The sequence below is a fragment of the Gadus morhua genome, chromosome 19, assembly GCF_902167405.1.
Source record: "Gadus morhua chromosome 19, gadMor3.0, whole genome shotgun sequence".
Classification (NCBI taxonomy): domain Eukaryota; kingdom Metazoa; phylum Chordata; class Actinopteri; order Gadiformes; family Gadidae; genus Gadus; species Gadus morhua.
The window spans coordinates 14,283,068-14,300,064 of record NC_044066.1 but is presented as its reverse complement, the minus strand read 5'-3'; the positions used below and the strand labels follow the sequence as shown (position 1 = coordinate 14,300,064).

Genomic DNA, 16,997 nt, shown 5'->3' with positions numbered 1-16,997 from the left:
ACTAAAGCGCATGAAACTAAGAAATAGTCACATTAATTAATTTAAGTACAATGATAATAGTAATGACATTTCTATTAATGACCTCATGTCGGAATGGCAGGACATTTGAAAAAAAGTAAAGTACCTCAACTCTGACAATGGATACAGAAATTGTCGGAGTGGTGGGACGTTTGAAAACAATTGAAGTCCCGCCACTCTGATAATTAGATGTCAATGTCAGGCTGGGGCTATATCGGAATGGAAGGTGGTCCCCGCTGGACCGCTGGCTCTGCGACTACTTACCAATCCATGTAACCGGATGCTGTCGTCCCTCTCAGTCGTTCAGGATCCCTGCGGTTTCCTTCTTCTGATAAACCTGTGTTGTAGGGTGGTGGATTTGCCTTGCAATGTGGTGATTCTACCTCTTTACCAACCCCACTAACCAATTCCCTTGCTGTCTTTTCTCTGTGCCTCCATAGCTGTCCATCTATTCTGAACAATGGCAATACTATACTATCTCTTTCCCTTTTCACTAGGGCCTTCTTTCCTTTTTTCTTATGCTTTTAGTTTTTTGTCATTACTTCCATCTCCCCACACAGTACTGAATCGAACGTTCCCTCTTTGGGCCATATTGTGCCTGATTAGCTATTCCGTCCCACATTTTTCTGAGATCTCCTTTATCTCAGCTCTTTTTAACACATATTTTTCAACCCAATATTTCTACTGATGACAGCATGGTTGTTTACCTATGTATGCCGGTTTTCCTGCTTAAACATATGACTTTATTATTATTTTTTAATTTTATTGACCATTTTACATAGCACTTCTGACTAATACCGCCCTAAGCGGCGCTTTTCAGAAAAAACAAGAATCCACCTTCTGACTTGGCAGGCCCTCTCATCAGAGAGGGTATTATCAGTTTAAACTATCAATAAAGGTTCAGGAAAAAATAAATCACCTTGACAAGAGGAACTCCTGTGTGAAGTAGGTGTTTGTGGATTATAGTTCAGAATTTAACACCATAGTCCCCTCTAGACTCGAAAGCAGGCTCAGGGGCTGAGGGGGTTCGACATATTTCATCAACACTGTTACAACCCACCTGTCAAGGGAATAGTGGGGGAGGTCAGGGATGTAAAAGGCTGGATTATGGAAGGTAGATGAGCAAGTGGTCGGTGAATAACAATGAACTGGAAACAACAGATGATGGTCAAAGTGTGTTTACTCAGCCATCAGAGAACAGGTGAACATAAAATACAAAACAAGTACGACACCACAAGACATGCAACAGGGTCTTGGAACTCGTGTATTGTATACGGTTGACAATAGACGCAGGTAGGGGGTAGAGGGGATGGATATATATATATATATATATATATATATATATATATATATATATATATATATATATATATATATATACACACACACACACACACACACACACACACACACACACACACACACACACATATAAATATACATATATTACAACTAATAAGCTAGTAAATCAGAACATGCAGGGTTATCATCGGCAGACCAAAGAGAGAGAGAGCGATCCAAGAAAAACGTTTTTAACGGTTGGGCAAGGCCTCCCCTTGCTGGGAACTCATAAGGGGGATGAGCTGATAGGTAGAGGCAGGATAACGATGAAAGTGGATGATGGACTGGCACTGTCACACTAAATTTGTACCGGCTGCCAAATTTGTACCGGGCGCGTCATCAATACGTAATCCATTCCAAACCTGCCCGGCAACAGATGATCGTGTCGTCCGTTGCCTGGCAACGGACGATCGCGTCGAATGACGTGAAAGGTTCACGAACATTTGCGAACCTTCTATCTAGCGATCCGTTATCTGTATTGTGCTATTTCGTCCTTGACCTGCTTTAAACACTCAGTTTACTAGCTAAATTTGATAAAAAAAATTAAATACAATACAAATATAAAGTAAAAACAAGTGTTATCTAGCGATCCGTTAACTGTATTATGTTATTTCGTCTTTGGCAACATGAGCGCAAATGTTTTTTGAAACCTGCCCGGCAACGGACGACGCGATCATCTGTTGCAGGCAGGTTTGGAATGGATTACGTATGGATGACGCGCCCGGTACAAATTTGGCAGCCGGTACAAATTTAGTGTGACAGCACCTTCTCATGATGACTCAATCGGTTTGTCAACTTGGGTGAAGAATAATAGTGGCGAGGGTGTCGATGATACTGCGTTTAATCTCCAATGCCCTGAGCCTACCTGTAGGCATCCTTAAGGATGGTGCTCAACGCCTAGCTGCTCCACAATCAGGTCTATTTGAATCCAGTACATGGGGCTTTACATAAAGGCCTCTTTATGCAAAGCTCCTCGTATAAAAAAAAATACCCCTTTGTAAAAAGTAAGAGTAACAAGTAACTTGTTGATGGCAAGAGAATCAGGATAACCCAACGATGTTGCAAGCACTAGGACGGCACGCCTCTTCCAACTTTCCTTCTTTCTTTGCCACTAGCTCTTCTTCTTTGCAGGACACACCTTAGTCAGGATGAGACTGATCATGTTCTTGATGATGTCCGGGGGTGGGTGGATATTGTGGGGGCTATGATGGGCTAGGGTCATCTCCCAGGCGTCCACAAACACAACAGCCAGGCCCATGAACATGTTCCTGAGAATCCTGTCGAGCTGCAGCGAGAACCAGTCGCTGTGGTTCAGGCTCCTCTCCTTGTCCAGGGCCCTTAAGTTAGCCGAGCGGATGACCGCCAGGGTGCCGGGGCCCCGGGCCAAGAGCCGTTCAAGCGCCCGGCGGATGTTCCGCATGCGGCGTATGTAGACCTCCACAGGGAAGGGGCTGAAGTGGGCCCAGAGGCTGAGGGCCACCACGGTGTTGGGGCCTCCAGGCAAGCGGTCCAGCTCGTTGGCCACGTAGCGGAGCTCGCTGGCTCTGTCGGTGGAGAAGCCGATGGGCGGGCCGTGACAGTGGTACTTCAACAGGATGTTGTGTTTACAGTCCACCGCCATGAAGGGCCCTACCTTTGATGGGATGCGCAGGTTGAAATCTTTGGTTTGTAGGAGAGACAGAATGAACGAGCACATTGGAAATGATCAATGGGACATGAGTAATAGTCACAGAATCGTTGGCACAGAGAGAAGGGTGTCGGTGCTCACCTGGTACAAACGCTCTGAGGTACTCAAACCACTGCCTCATCGTGGAGTCTCCGTACATATTCATCACCTTGCCAGTCAGGCACTGGGTGATCGATTTGGCGTCAAACTGGCGAACAGGTGTTCCATCGAATAACCTCCAGGAGCCTTTGTAGTAATACCCAGCAGGATTGTACTTGACCGGCCCTGGTTCGATGCTGCGGTTTTCTAATTCTTGGTCATCTAGGATATAAGAATGACACAAGTGTCACAAGATGAATTACATACAAGTGGGCACCACCACCACATAAGCAACCTCATCCATTAAGCGTAGCAATGATTGTGTACCTATCTTCTTTGGAAGCACATCTATCCGATCAGGTCCTGACGCATGGATGACAACCTTGATGTTTACACGGCCGTGAGTAATAAAAACAAACAAGGTTAAAGAACATTTCCAAAGTTATAAATGAAGGATAAAGCAGGGTTCAGCGCCTGACCTCTGAAAGAGCAGCGCTTCTTTGTGGGTGACGAGGTCCTTCTTGTAGCCTCCCTTGAAATGGTTGATCCTGGTGTCACAGCTCAGCCGCTTGGGCTTCAAGCAGTACCAGGGCTCCCCGGTGTGGAGGTCTGTGTAGTTGCACAGCGGCTCCTGCGGCCGATTGTGCGGCAGGCACATGTTGCACACGGTGGTCTCAGACCGCTCGCCCGAGCGAAACAGACTCTGGAAGAAGAAGCGGTCGGACCGCTGCTCCCGGAGCCGCCGCAGCACGGCCACCGCCTCGCTGGAGTGCACCATGGTGATCGTCACCTGGGCCGGACCCTACCACAGCAGGGGGAACAGCGCCGAGTAGGAGCCGTTGAGGTGGTCCACCACCGTACCCGCCACTCCTGCCCCCAGCTCCGGGGAGTGCAGCCGTGCCACCAGGAAGTCCCCCCCGTAGTGCTTGGGACGGCCCTGGAAGTCCTGCATCTGGACCAGGGCCTCCAGCTGGTCCCCCACATGCAGCTCCCTCCCGCCCTTGGAGGGCAGAATGGCGAACAAGCTGTGGACGGGGTCACTGGTCTGGTGGAGGGACGTGGGGGCGGGGGGCTTGGGCCAGACGATGGCGTCGAGGAGGGCGCGGTCCTCCAGGGCTTCGTCGGGGGTGGGCTCCAGGTGGCTGCAGATGGTGTGGTTCTTGTACGGAGGGAGGGGCCCCTTCTGGGCTAAGGCAGGGTGGCTGCTGTTCTGGGGCTGAAAAAGCATAGACGCGGTGTTGTAGCTCAGGTTCTGAGGAGGGCGAGAAGGGAGGTCCGGTTTAAAGTGAGGCTGACTGTGGCATTGGATAGTTGTCTTGATAACTAAGGCACAAAGAATATAAACTCAGCACAAAAAGTAACGAAATTTGTGTTTGGTTGATTATTTCTCTGTGGTAACAATGCTTTTCGGCAATAAATCTCATTCCGTTGGAAAGCCTGTTTAGTTCCATTTCAAATGGGGCCCCATTCGTAAGGAACATGCATTTGTGGGATGAGCAGCAGCGCTGAGTATGTGGGTTGCGCCCATGAAAAATTTGCCAAATCTTCAAACAGCTTATTTTGCTGTTGCTATTGACACTTGTTTTGAGCTTTTGGTACCCCCAGGTGCTGCCAATCAGGTGCCTGATTGGCTACTGATCGGCAACACCTGTGAGCATGGGCTCTTCTACTGTTAGTACAACTACAGTCAGTAAGGCCCCGTTTACACGAAGGGAAAACGCCGATATTTCCATGCGGTTGACGTCTCATTTACTTGAAAACACAGTTTTTATCACAGAAAATTTCTAAAAACTCTGGCCGAAGTGGAGATTTCTGAAAACGCTGGTTATGTGTAGAAAAACATAGTCAGCATGGAGCTTTCTTTCATACTTTTTTTTTTAATGAGTCTCACATAGTCTGTGTCGTTTCACGTTGAAAATTACTCGAGCAAACGTCACAAAACATTACCAGACTCACCTTGCACTGGTTTGGTTTCACCCAGGGAAAGATGGTTTCCCAGTCTTTATTGTAGCTGCATTTCCTCTTCTTAGGCCCCGTTTACACGAAGGGAAAACGCAGATATTTCTACGCGGTTTGGCCTCTCATTTACACGAAAACGCAGTTTTTGTCACAGAAAACGATCATTTCTAAAAACTCCGGCCAAGTGGAGATTTCTGAAAACGCCGGTTATGTGTTGTCGTGTCAACGGGGAGAAACTGGGTTTTAGGTTCTGAAGCGTCACATTATGTGCCAGGAAATGCTTAACGTCATATGAGCGCCCTATGTTTACAGTTTGTTACAGGAAGACGCTTGTGTTATTCGTTGTTGTTGATTCTGAGGATTCTGATTGGCTTGCATGGCTTTATCCTTCTCCCTACTAGAGTTTAGATTCTCTGCCCGAGCCCGAGCCAATATTTCCTACCACTATACTCGCCTTTGATAAACGATTTATTTATTTATTTTTATCATTGGTTTATTGGCCATATCTGAGGAGAAATCTATGCCATAAACAGAAATATTATAGGCCTTTATTACACGGGTCTTCTCAATGCCGTGGAACGCTCCGTTCACTTGCATGGGTAGTAGTACGGTGACTTGTCAAGCCCAGCGTCTTCCGTTGCTAAGCGACATCACCGTCTTTGCGGACAAATAATTTCTCTGCTGATCAACACTAAGAGTGCTGGTAACGAATAAATTGTAAAAAGACGCGAAGAACTTATTTTTTCGTTTTGGCAAGTAGCCGTTTAATATATAAGTAATATATAGTAATATAAAAATAAGCCCCTTCAGGGCGAAGTAAGACACCTTCGCTGCACGTGGGTCGGTGTACTGTTCGCCCTGTCGGGGCTTCTTTTCCCGATAATGACCGGCGTTCTATGCATTATCCCTTACATATATATTTAGCAGAGTAGGCCTAGTAAGAAATGTGTACGAAGTTACATATGTATTAAAAAAAAAAGTCGGGTTGAAATCGGGCTCGGGCTCATAATTACGGTTAATGTGTCGGGCCGGGCTCGGACAGAACGTGCACGGGCTCGGGCCGGGTCGGGCTTGATTTTCTGGGCCCGATCTAAGCTCTACTACCCTGCCGCACATACGTTTGGCATAGTTATAATGGCGCTCAACGGCGTATTTATGAGTTTTGATGTAAACGACAACTTTTTTGAAAACGATGCTGTGTGCACAATGTTATTTTTGAAAACGGAGGGGGGGGAATATTTGTTTCTATAAATACCCTGCTACGTATAAACGTGGCCTTTGCCGTACGGGTAGTGCTTTCCTCTGTCTCGTTCTGCATGCCGATCTAACCTGAGTTGCATTGTTCCTTAACCTGCGTCTGCATCCAAGTTTGATTGACATGATCAGACAGCCCGCCCCGTCCCCTGATGACAGGCCTCACTGCTGTCTCCATGCACAACTATTTGATTTCAAGATTTATGGTAGCTCCTTATATTAAGATACACATAATCACCATTAACTAGGTGCTTACCCATTAGTAACATAGTGGCCCTTTATTAGTCATGATTAGACACATGTTAATACCTTATTCTATATTACCTTATTTTACCCTTGCTACATTAATTAAGATTTAACCCAATATAACCTCCTAATTACTGTCTAACTACTGTAAATAAAGCCGTTATTGGATATGAGTAACAATGATAATAACCAAGGCATAATTTGGGCCCTGTAAAGGGCCAATAGTACAAGAACAGTCATTCCCTCTTTATTACTCTGAATTATTATAGTCTATTCTTATGGAATACAACGCAAAACTACAAGTGGTAATATTACCCGTATTAACTATTAATTAAGTCTTAATAGACTTAATTAATAGTTAATAGTCTTGTCATCTATAATTTGTTTATAATTTAATCTATAAACAAAGTATAATTTATTCTTTCACTCTTAATTTTCATTGCTATTTGCAATGTAAATATCGAATTGTAAATATAACCCACTAAGAGATGTCCACTTCTTACTTTTATTTTATTTTTATTTGATTGTATTTTATTCATTTATTTATTTAAAATCGTATCTTCTATGCTTGAAGGGTTAGCTTGTAGGGTATTTATATTTATATTGTATGGAGCACCTGGAACAACAATGGAACAACAATTTGCCCCCGGGGATCAATAAAGTATTTCTGATTCTGATCTGATTCTGGTCACCCTAGACAGGCATGTCTGTGCTTTCCGAACGTTTGTTCTCCACGGCAGATAACATCGTTAACAAAAAGAGAGCCGCACCTGATCCGGATCATGTTAATAGACTGGTTTTCCTAGCTAACAAAATAAAGGAATTAATTTATTGCAACATTATAGGCCTTACTCTTGCTGTCTCCTGTTTAGTTGGCACGTTAGTTGGCACAGTTTTCTTTTTCGCTCATTGCATAGCCAATTTTCTTGTCATGCATAGTGGCATTTCATATTGATTAGTTGATAGCCTATTTCAAAGGTTATGGTTCGATATCAGTTCCAACTTAATTTTTCTCAAAAGTGACAGGCCTACTCTGCATAACGCTTTGAGTGCCCTAAAAAGTGCTATCAATTAAAAGAATGGCTTTTATTAAGGTGTATTTTGTATGTTTATTCAGTAGGGCCAGCAGCAAGTTGCAACACAAATATAATTAAGGACAGCGAATTGGATTATTCGACCTAAAAGCCCACTGATTCACTAGGGAATTGTAGTATTAAGCTAAATGTCACTTGGTAACACACACAATATGACCAATGCAACACTAACCTCCAGAGTGAGAATGTTGCGCAACAGGAAGCTGAGACCAGAGAGTGTGAGGAGAAGGAAGATGAGGGCACGACTGGACAGACGTCGACACACGGGGTCCCCCTTCGGTTGCCCAGGGTTAGCTGCCGCTTCGTGTTTATCGGTCAACATGGTGGTTGTGATGGTTGTAGGGTCAGAGCCTGTTTATGTGTCCAAATAAACAGGAAGTGCTGCTAGATGGTTTTGTTACCTGTCAATGACATCAGGGCCCATTAGCACAAGATTTTACATTCAAATTCAGGTTGGGAATCATTTGAATATTGGTACATTCAACCGAGCTCTGTCACCAAGTTTCTTCTGTTGAGTAGCATTGACAAATTCATAATCTTAATATTATTTTAATATCATATTTAATGCATTTGCCATGTTTGAGTTTCTGGGTGAAGTAGTGGATTGTTTTGTGATCCAAGAATTTCTATGAAAGCACTATAACTCTTGCCCTCCCCTTGGATTTCTGTCATTGGTAAACAAACCCCCCAGTTATGAGCCCGACCCAAGCACGTTCCGTCCTTTATCTTATTTCAAGATCTCATGAAACTTAACTAGGTAGCCTTCTTCTCCACCATTCAGGTTGAGAGCCCTTACCCCCCTCTGTCTCTTTCGTAGTATTATTATTTTGTGCACAATTCAGTGTTAAGTTTCATCCTGATTGTAAAGATCAGGGGCCGTATTCACAAAGGATCTTAGGGCTAAAAGTAGGTCCTAACTGGCGAATTTAGGAGTAACTCCTAAAAAATAATGGGCGTGTCACTCTTAAATTTAGGACTCATAACTTTTTTCACTAAGAGCAATTCACAAAGTATTTTAGGACTAAAAGTAGCACCTAAGTCTAGGAGAGCTTAAAAGTCCTCAAGAGGACTCCTAACTCAGTAAGACCTATTCACAAAGAATCGTAAAATGCCTGCGATACGAAATGTTAGGGCATTAAACTTGTTGTGGAGTTAGTGCGCGATGCAATAACATCCCCGACTAACAGGAATAATCAGATTAGTCCCGAAATAAAATGTTTGGCCACACTACGTTATTTAGCAACAGGGGAAATGCAACTTTGCAATGCCGACGATTTAAAAACCATCAGTCAGCCGTGCCATAAACTTTCCTTTGGACATTCAACAATTACACAGGATCAAAGCCAACTTCATGGCAATTGCAGGTATGCCCGGTGTGGTCAGTGCTATTGACGGGACGCACATAAAAATAATTTCGCCATCAAAAGACGAGGACGTGTTCATCAATAGGAAGAAAGTGCATTCCATCAACACGCAGGTTCTTTTGTATGCAAATTTTATCATAGCCTACTGGATGTTGTTGCAAAGTGGCCTGGAGCTTCAGCTACCCATGATTCGTGCATTTTAATGGTGAGCGGTCTGAGGCAGCTTTTTGAGATGTACCAGTTGGGTGTCACTTGCTGGGTGACAGTGACTATCAATGCAAGACGTGGCTCTAGACATCCTACCTCAATCCACAACCGGGAGCACAGTTAAAGTATAACATGTAAGTGATTACGCAGATTACGCTTAGTCCTGTGCGTAAAACACATCGTATTGGCTCTTTGACACCTTTTATTTGTTGAATCCATATTTATTATTGTTTACTGATTTCCTCCATATATGCTAGAGCACACAAACATACACGAAATGTTGTGGAGAGAGGAATTGGGCAAATGAAATGTCGGTTTCATGTCCTCCACGGCGAAATACGCCCCACCCAAAAGAGGGCTAGCACCAGGGGCGGGCCGTACTATTAGGCAAACCAGGCATTTGCCTGGAGCCCCGGGCCCCATAGAAGGTTTTTGGGGCCCCCAATTTTTTTTTTTTTTTTTTTTTTTTACCTTTATTTTTCCCGATAAAACATTAAGAACAGTTTCTTATTTACAATATTGATCTGGTCAAGAGGGCCCCAATGCATTTATTTTGTCCCCATATTTATTATTTTTATAAAAATCTCTTCACAATAGTAGCATCGGGATGTCTAATTATTACTCATGTTTTGACGATCTTTCCGTGTGCAACCCCCTTTAGTCTGCACTACATGGACTATTCCATGTTACGCGCATCACGCTCATCATGCGTATGCGGAAATTATGTCAAATTCAAAACAGTAAGCGGTAAGAGAGAGAGAGAGAGAAATCGAGTGAGACATAAATCGAGTGACACATGAAGCGATCGTACGAAAGCGGGTCACATAAAAAGAAAGACCAAAGGCAGGACTTTCTTTCAAAGCTGCCAAAGCTATCCAGCTGTTTTACAGCCACCGCAGTGGCAGCGGGACCGTCGGCGGATCAAGAGCAGCCGTCAACGTCGTTTGCTGTCACGTTACTGCTCCTTTCATTCCAAGTGGCTCTGGCTCAGCCAGCAGCGATGCTAATGACGTGTGTCAACAAACTGACGGAGATGATGCACAACTGGTAGTGAATATTTCTCAGTCTCCTTCTTCCACTTTGGTTATTGAAATTTATGACAATAACGATAACAATGACTGCGAGACACATATTCCTGTGGATGACCCAGCACTCTGGCCCAAGCTGCTGTGTCTTGGGCAGGTGCACACATATTCTTGTGGATGACCCAGCACTCTGGCCCAAGGGCCGCAGATTCACAAAAGCATACTATTACATAGTAATGAAAAATGGTGAGAGGGTGAACAGGTCTTGGTTAGTCTACAGTGAAAGTGCAGACCGTGTTTTTTGCTTTTGTTGTTGCCTTTCTGGAAAACAAAAACAACTGAGTGAGGAAGGATTTAAAGACTAGAATAACCTTGCAATGCATCTAATCAACCATGAAAGGTCTGAAGAGCACAGGAAATATAGTGATAGCTGGACGCAGCTATCAGTGGGTTTCCAGTAGTGGTTTCCAGTAGCTCACAGCAGATAGCTGCTGTGAGCTACTGGAAACCCTCAGGTAAATGAGGACTTATGGTTAACAGTCAGTGTAATGTGTCAACATAACTAATCTTATTGTTTTGTATGTTATTCTCAATTTGTAAATAGATAATTAACATTTGCATGAAAGAAGGATAGTGACTTTTGTTCATCCCTTGTATGGAGTATCTCATTATGCGATATAAGGTACTGAGACCGGTAGATGCAGGGGCCCCCAAATGACTGTTCGCCTGGAGCCCCCAAAGGGCTAAGTTCGCCACTGGCTAGCACAGTAGTCAGTGTGCCGTTCTACACAACCTCTGCAAGCGGAGGAACATTCCACAGCCAGACGATGATGATGATGATGATGACAATGAATTTGGCCGTGTGGAACCGAGTGGACTGGCATTTAGGGATCACTTTTAAAACACATTTTAGGTAAACACCTTGGCACAAATCAGTCAACACTTGTGTAGTTCATAACATTTATTATATTTTAAATTTTACGTATTTTTATTGTTTGCTTTCTCTCTCTCTTGAACGTGCAGGCTACAACGTCATTATCGTGGTCTGTACAAAATTGTCATCATGCGTGTATTCTGCTAACTGCACTATAACTACTTAATAGGAATTAATTTCTAGCCTAGGCTATTTCCTTGTTTTTCGGTGATTTAGTGGGCTCGTCTGAACAACCAATCACCGAACTGAGCGCATCTAAACTCGTGCACGAGAATTGACGTAATCCATAGCAACGGTGCGTCACTCTTAGTTCACTCTTTGTTATTCATCCTAAGTAAGAGTAGAGGCCTGTTTCAGGTAGCTGGTTTTGAGGCAACCCCGAGTTTGTTCGCTCTGAGTTAGTGGAAACTCTGGATTTTCCGTTTCAAGTAGCAGGTTCAGTGCAACCGAGAGTTAGTTGCTGCGGCAACATACGCCGTGGACCTAACCTGCTCGGGAGGTGGTTAGACCTACTCTGAGTTTGTTGTCTATAAGGCTGAAGGCAGCTCTCCGACAGAAGGAAGTGTTAGAAATGGCATGTCCTTTTCTACGAGAGCCTGTGTACGTAGAGGCTTCGATCCTCAGAAGGAATCTCCGTGAGGAACGATTATTAAGAACCCGGTTGGATATACTTTATTTTCCTGATAATTTTCTTCACGAGCGCTATCTTTTTTAAGCGCAATCCATCATTTATTTAGACCACCTTCTCAGCCCCCATGTTAACTGTCAAACGCACCGGGGGCATGCTTGAAGTTTAAGTTTAAGTTTTTTGACGCAATTAACGCATGAGTAGAATGATCTGCCCCGTGCATCCCACCCGCTCTGTAGGCTACTACAGTCACTTTAACGTTGTGGCTTTCCGATGATCAGAGTAGCTGACTAACCACGGACCTATAACTGCTGCAAGTCAAGAAACTCATTTTAAGAATGCAAGGCAGAAAAGTCCCTGGTACTGCTTTTAACCAGATCCTGTTCTTCTCTACACGCACATGCTCAGCATAATCGTATGCAATGTTCACTGAAGTAAAACCCTTTGAGTAAACTGTTCAACAAAATAACTCGTCCCACCACAGCCCGTGTTCTATTAAAGACAATCTACTTTTTATGAGGATTTCTTTATTTCCTGAAAGCACAAAGTCATTCATATTGGGTATGTTTTTAGAGCAGGGAACAGTATCCCAGTTTCCACCTCACCCACCTTTAACTTATGTTCCAAAATTTGGATCTCCAAAGCATCCTTTTGCATCTTTTGAATTGTTACAATTGCATGAAGGTTGGTGAGGGCATCTGGTTCAAGTAGCCTAGGGCGATGACGCCATCAGTAACTGGAAGAAGATGATTAGACAGTGAAATGATTACTTGAGCCAGAATATTGCCCCATCTAATTTGTAACGTGCTGTGTTGCGTGTACATATTTAATTATTTTGAATAACCAACCTCTTATAAAGGCATTTCTATCCTGGAGGGTGGGGGGGGGGGGGTCAGAGGAGCTCCCCCCAGGGATGCCCTCAGCCACAGGACGCATACTCTGTTCGCTGAGGGCCATCCCCTCAGCCTCTGTGAGGGCTGCAGAGGTGGACCCCCTCCAGTCTTCCGGGCCTCTGCTTTTTTTCGATTTGCTAACATGGAGGAAAATGTTACCCTAAAATTCAGTAAGCACTATTTTGAAGACATGTATATATATATATATATATATATATATATATATATATATATATATATATATATATATATATATATATATGTAATGCATTTGGCCTAGGTGTAGCCTTCTAATATTTCTAAATCCTATTAACTATTGGCAGTGTTGGGGTGGCTGGGAAATGTACTACTTACATTTACTGCTTAAATATAGGCCCATCACATGTTGAAAATAGCTGTTAAATTAGGTAGAGCAGGCAAAACAGCACAATTGATTTGATTTCAATTAAACATTAGTTTACATTTTTGAACTATATTTTTGTACTTCATCTTCATTTGCTGCCAAGTCCTCTTGGGGCAACTTGGGGTTGCGTAAATTGACACACACACATACACACAATATACATATTGAATGAGTGGAAGATATTAAACTATCCTCTTATTTTATTTTACTAATTTATTTTACACAGGCATTGACTTGTTCAGCTATTTCATGCCAAACAATCTCTCGCGCTCTCGCTGCCGCGGCGGTATTGGTTTTTTTTTGTTTAAAGGGGTAACTGCTCGGCATAGGCGTTCATTAGAATTTCCAATTCCGTGGGGAAAAGTAAGTGGATCTCCGCTTTTGGTCCATGTTTGATCATGTTATCAGAGATCCATTGATGCTGGCTCTTTATAGTCAACAGGCACGCCCTCAACCCAGCGTGAACACACCCCGAGTTGATTAAGCCAACGCTGATCGCCTGTTCTGAAACCGAAAACCCAGAGTTGCTTTTCAACCCTGAACTCTGAGTCAACCAACTCAGAGCGCCGGATTAAACTCAGAGTATGTTAAACCAGCTACCTGAAACAGGCCTTAGGTCTCAGCGGCTTTGTGAATAACTTAGATAAAATGCTTTGTGATTACAGCCCCAGGGGTCTCATTTATAATCGTTGCGTACGCACAAAACGGGGCTGAAAGTTGCGTACGTGACTTTTCACGCCAAGGTTGTGATCTATAAAAAACCAACTTGACGGGAAAATGTGCGCAGCCCTAAGCAAACTCTGACCCATGCGTACGCATGGTTTGGAGGAAAAGGAGAATTGGCCACACAGACGGTGTGGTGGTGAACTGAAGTCAGACCGAAGAATTGCAGAGTGAGAAGAACGATTATGTTTTATCATCGCCCTTCATCAATTTAATTTCAACCCGTATCATGCGTTAAATCCTAATCAGAATAATTTAAGTCCGCTGCGTTATTTCTCAGTTATAACTCCAGAAATATCTCCTTAGAATAGAAATAAAAAGAAATTCTCTATATTTAATCCCGTCACTCCATACTGTCCACTGACGGCGCGACTGCATGGAAAAAAGCATCTGTCCAACATGTGTCAATAACATAATATTTTTATGTGACACTGTAAACACATGATCAAATGTCAATTAAATCCCAAGTGTGAAAAACCAAGCCACACTCATCACAATCGTTGTCCGTTACTCTTGATGCTTTTCATGACAAATCAGGCATTAAAAAGGGGTTATGTTCAAGAACATTTTACGTGGGTAATTACAAACTGATTATCCAAGGCGTTCTCGTCAGTCTTATTACCGTAACCCTATAAATACAGAGGTGAGCGCCGTGGTAATGCTGCACCATATGGCACTTCTGGCGGACCATGCAGGATTCGGAGGGAGAGGGTATTTAGGGACCATAACGATTTATTGGTAGGCTACATAAAAATATGTAACTCTATGTCAGACCACTTCTTTTTTAATTCTGGGACTGTGCGCTCCGTGCTACTGACAGAGTTCACTGCTGCAGCAACATGTTGCCACTCACTCTGCTTTTTGTTGTTGGCGATTCCAATCCCGTGACCGCCGAACAAAACTACCTTTCGGGCCTCCATCTCACCCACAAGTGTCTCCACTTCAACCTCCGTGAAATTTCGCTTTTTTGATTTTCTCAGTACTTCTGCCATTGTTTCCAACAAGACATAATACCGGCATCTGAGTCTGTTTTATATGCAGATCGCATTCATGAGGTAATTTGCATTGACCATTTATGGTTAAAAAGGGGGCGTGTAGAGGGCGGAACGTGAAGCCGATTCAGCTGCGCACAATTATAGTCAGTATGTGATTTATAAAGCAAAGATTGCGTACAGGTGTGCGTACGCAGTGTTTTATAAATCGGAATATTTTTTGGCGCACGCAAAACTTGGCTTCTGGGCGTACGCACATTTTTAGTAACGATCCCACGCACAGTTTTATAAATGAGACCCCAGGTCTATTACTTATTTATAGATCGTTCTTTTGGTATGTTTTCAACAAGGTTGGTTAAGCACAGTAGAAGGAGAGTTTGCAGACTAGATGTATTTATATTTCAATAACAGTATAAAATCAAATAGAGGTTACCTTAGTCTTATATGAAGAAGAAAAAATGTATCAGATGCTGATCTTCTGCTGGAGGGAGCCGGCCACTTGGGTTCTTCTTCCTTTCCTCCTTCTTTGTCGTCTCGCTCTGCCTTACGTGTTCTTATAGTAGTTGTACTGGATATCCGACATTCATTAGAATGTCGGATACATATTTAGTCTTCTTTTTCTCGACTTCCAGCATTCTTTCAGCATTCCCTTAATTAATGGCCTCTGTGCGCAAAGACAGGTGGGATTTCTGACGCTCCTTTTACAGTAAACCACTTCACAATGAATGTTCAAATAACCCCCAGAGTTCAGTGTCCATCAGTCCCAACATTTAGAAACAGAATCGAAACTTCCAAGCGTGATTTGGGTCAGTGGGGATTTTGAGACTGGTGAAGGGCCTATGACTTGTGCCAAAGATCCACAACGAATGAGGGTCGACTATCCCCAATGGCGAATGTCAGTGTAGGACACTAAAGCGCATGAAACTAAGAAATAGTCACATTAATTAATTTGAGTACAATGATAATAGTAATGACATTTATATAAATGACCTCATGACGGAATGGCGGGACATTTGAAAAAAAGTAAAGTACCTCAACTCTGACAATGGATACAGAAATTGTCGGAATGGTCAGTCCGCCAATAGAGAAGAGTAACAACAAACAACAAACATGAGGGGAGGTATTCAGCAGCAATTGGTTTCCCTTGGGCAAGTCATAACTGTTCTTTCAATGAAGTTATCATTGGCTATTTTAACTTCCATCCGTAGACGAAGAAATAGAGAAATCACAATGTACAAAGCGGTAGCAAGGGAAATACGAGGAGTGCCTTACGTATGGGAGAGCACAATAGGATGATGACGTTACACGTTGATGTCGGCAGGGTTTCTATGGCCGGTCGTTATGCGGAAATCGGAAAGACTCAGTCCTGTGTGTTCAAAAATCACTACGTCACAGCTGCTTCGAAAAGTGTGTTTCCATCTCCCATTTTGCGAATTCACTCTCTTCTCTTACTCTCTTTTCAAAAACCTCCTCAAGCGAGCGGATAAACCTTTTTGCGAATTAGAGGATTTTGATGCGAATTTTGGTGTTTCCATCACCGTTTAGTGATTCGATACTTTAAAGTTTGCATAAGATCAGGGGGATGGAAACGCACCTAATGTCAGGCTGGGGCTATATCGGAGTGGAAGGTGGTCCCCGCTGGACCGCTGGCTCTGCGACTACTTACCAATCCATGTGACCGGATGCTGTTGTCCCTCTCAGTGGTTCAGGATCCCTGCTGTTTCCTTCTTCTGATAAACCTGTGTTGTAGGGTGGTGGATGTGCCTTGCAATGTGGTGATTCTACTTCTTTACCAAACCCGCTAACCATTTCCCTTGCTGTCTTTTCTCTCTGCCTCCATAGCTCTCCATCTTTTCTGAACAATGGCAATACTATACTATCTCTTTCCCTTTTCACTAGGGCCTTCTTTCCTTTTTTTCTTATGCTTGTAGTTTTTTATCATTACTTCCATCTCCCCACACAGTACTGAATCGAACGTTGCCTCTTTTGGCCATATTGTGCCTGTCTTAGCTATTCTCTTCCCCATTTTTTGAGATTTTCTTTATCTCATCTTTATTTAACAATTTTTTTCTACCGGATATTTCTGCTGCTGTTGACAGTGTGGTTGTTTTCCTTTGTATTTGTATTTTCCCGGCTTAAAGATACATATGA

General features: G+C 43.3%; 1 protein-coding gene and 1 pseudogene across 1 annotated transcript in view; one reads left to right on the top strand and one right to left on the bottom strand.

Moving 5' to 3' along the window:
- srr (serine racemase) overlaps window positions 1-16,997 on the top strand; it is a 133,940-nt gene that overhangs the window by 55,017 nt on the left and 61,926 nt on the right. The gene's annotated exons all lie outside the window — the stretch shown is intronic.
- Window positions 2,100-16,209, bottom strand: LOC115532273 (NXPE family member 3-like; annotated as a pseudogene).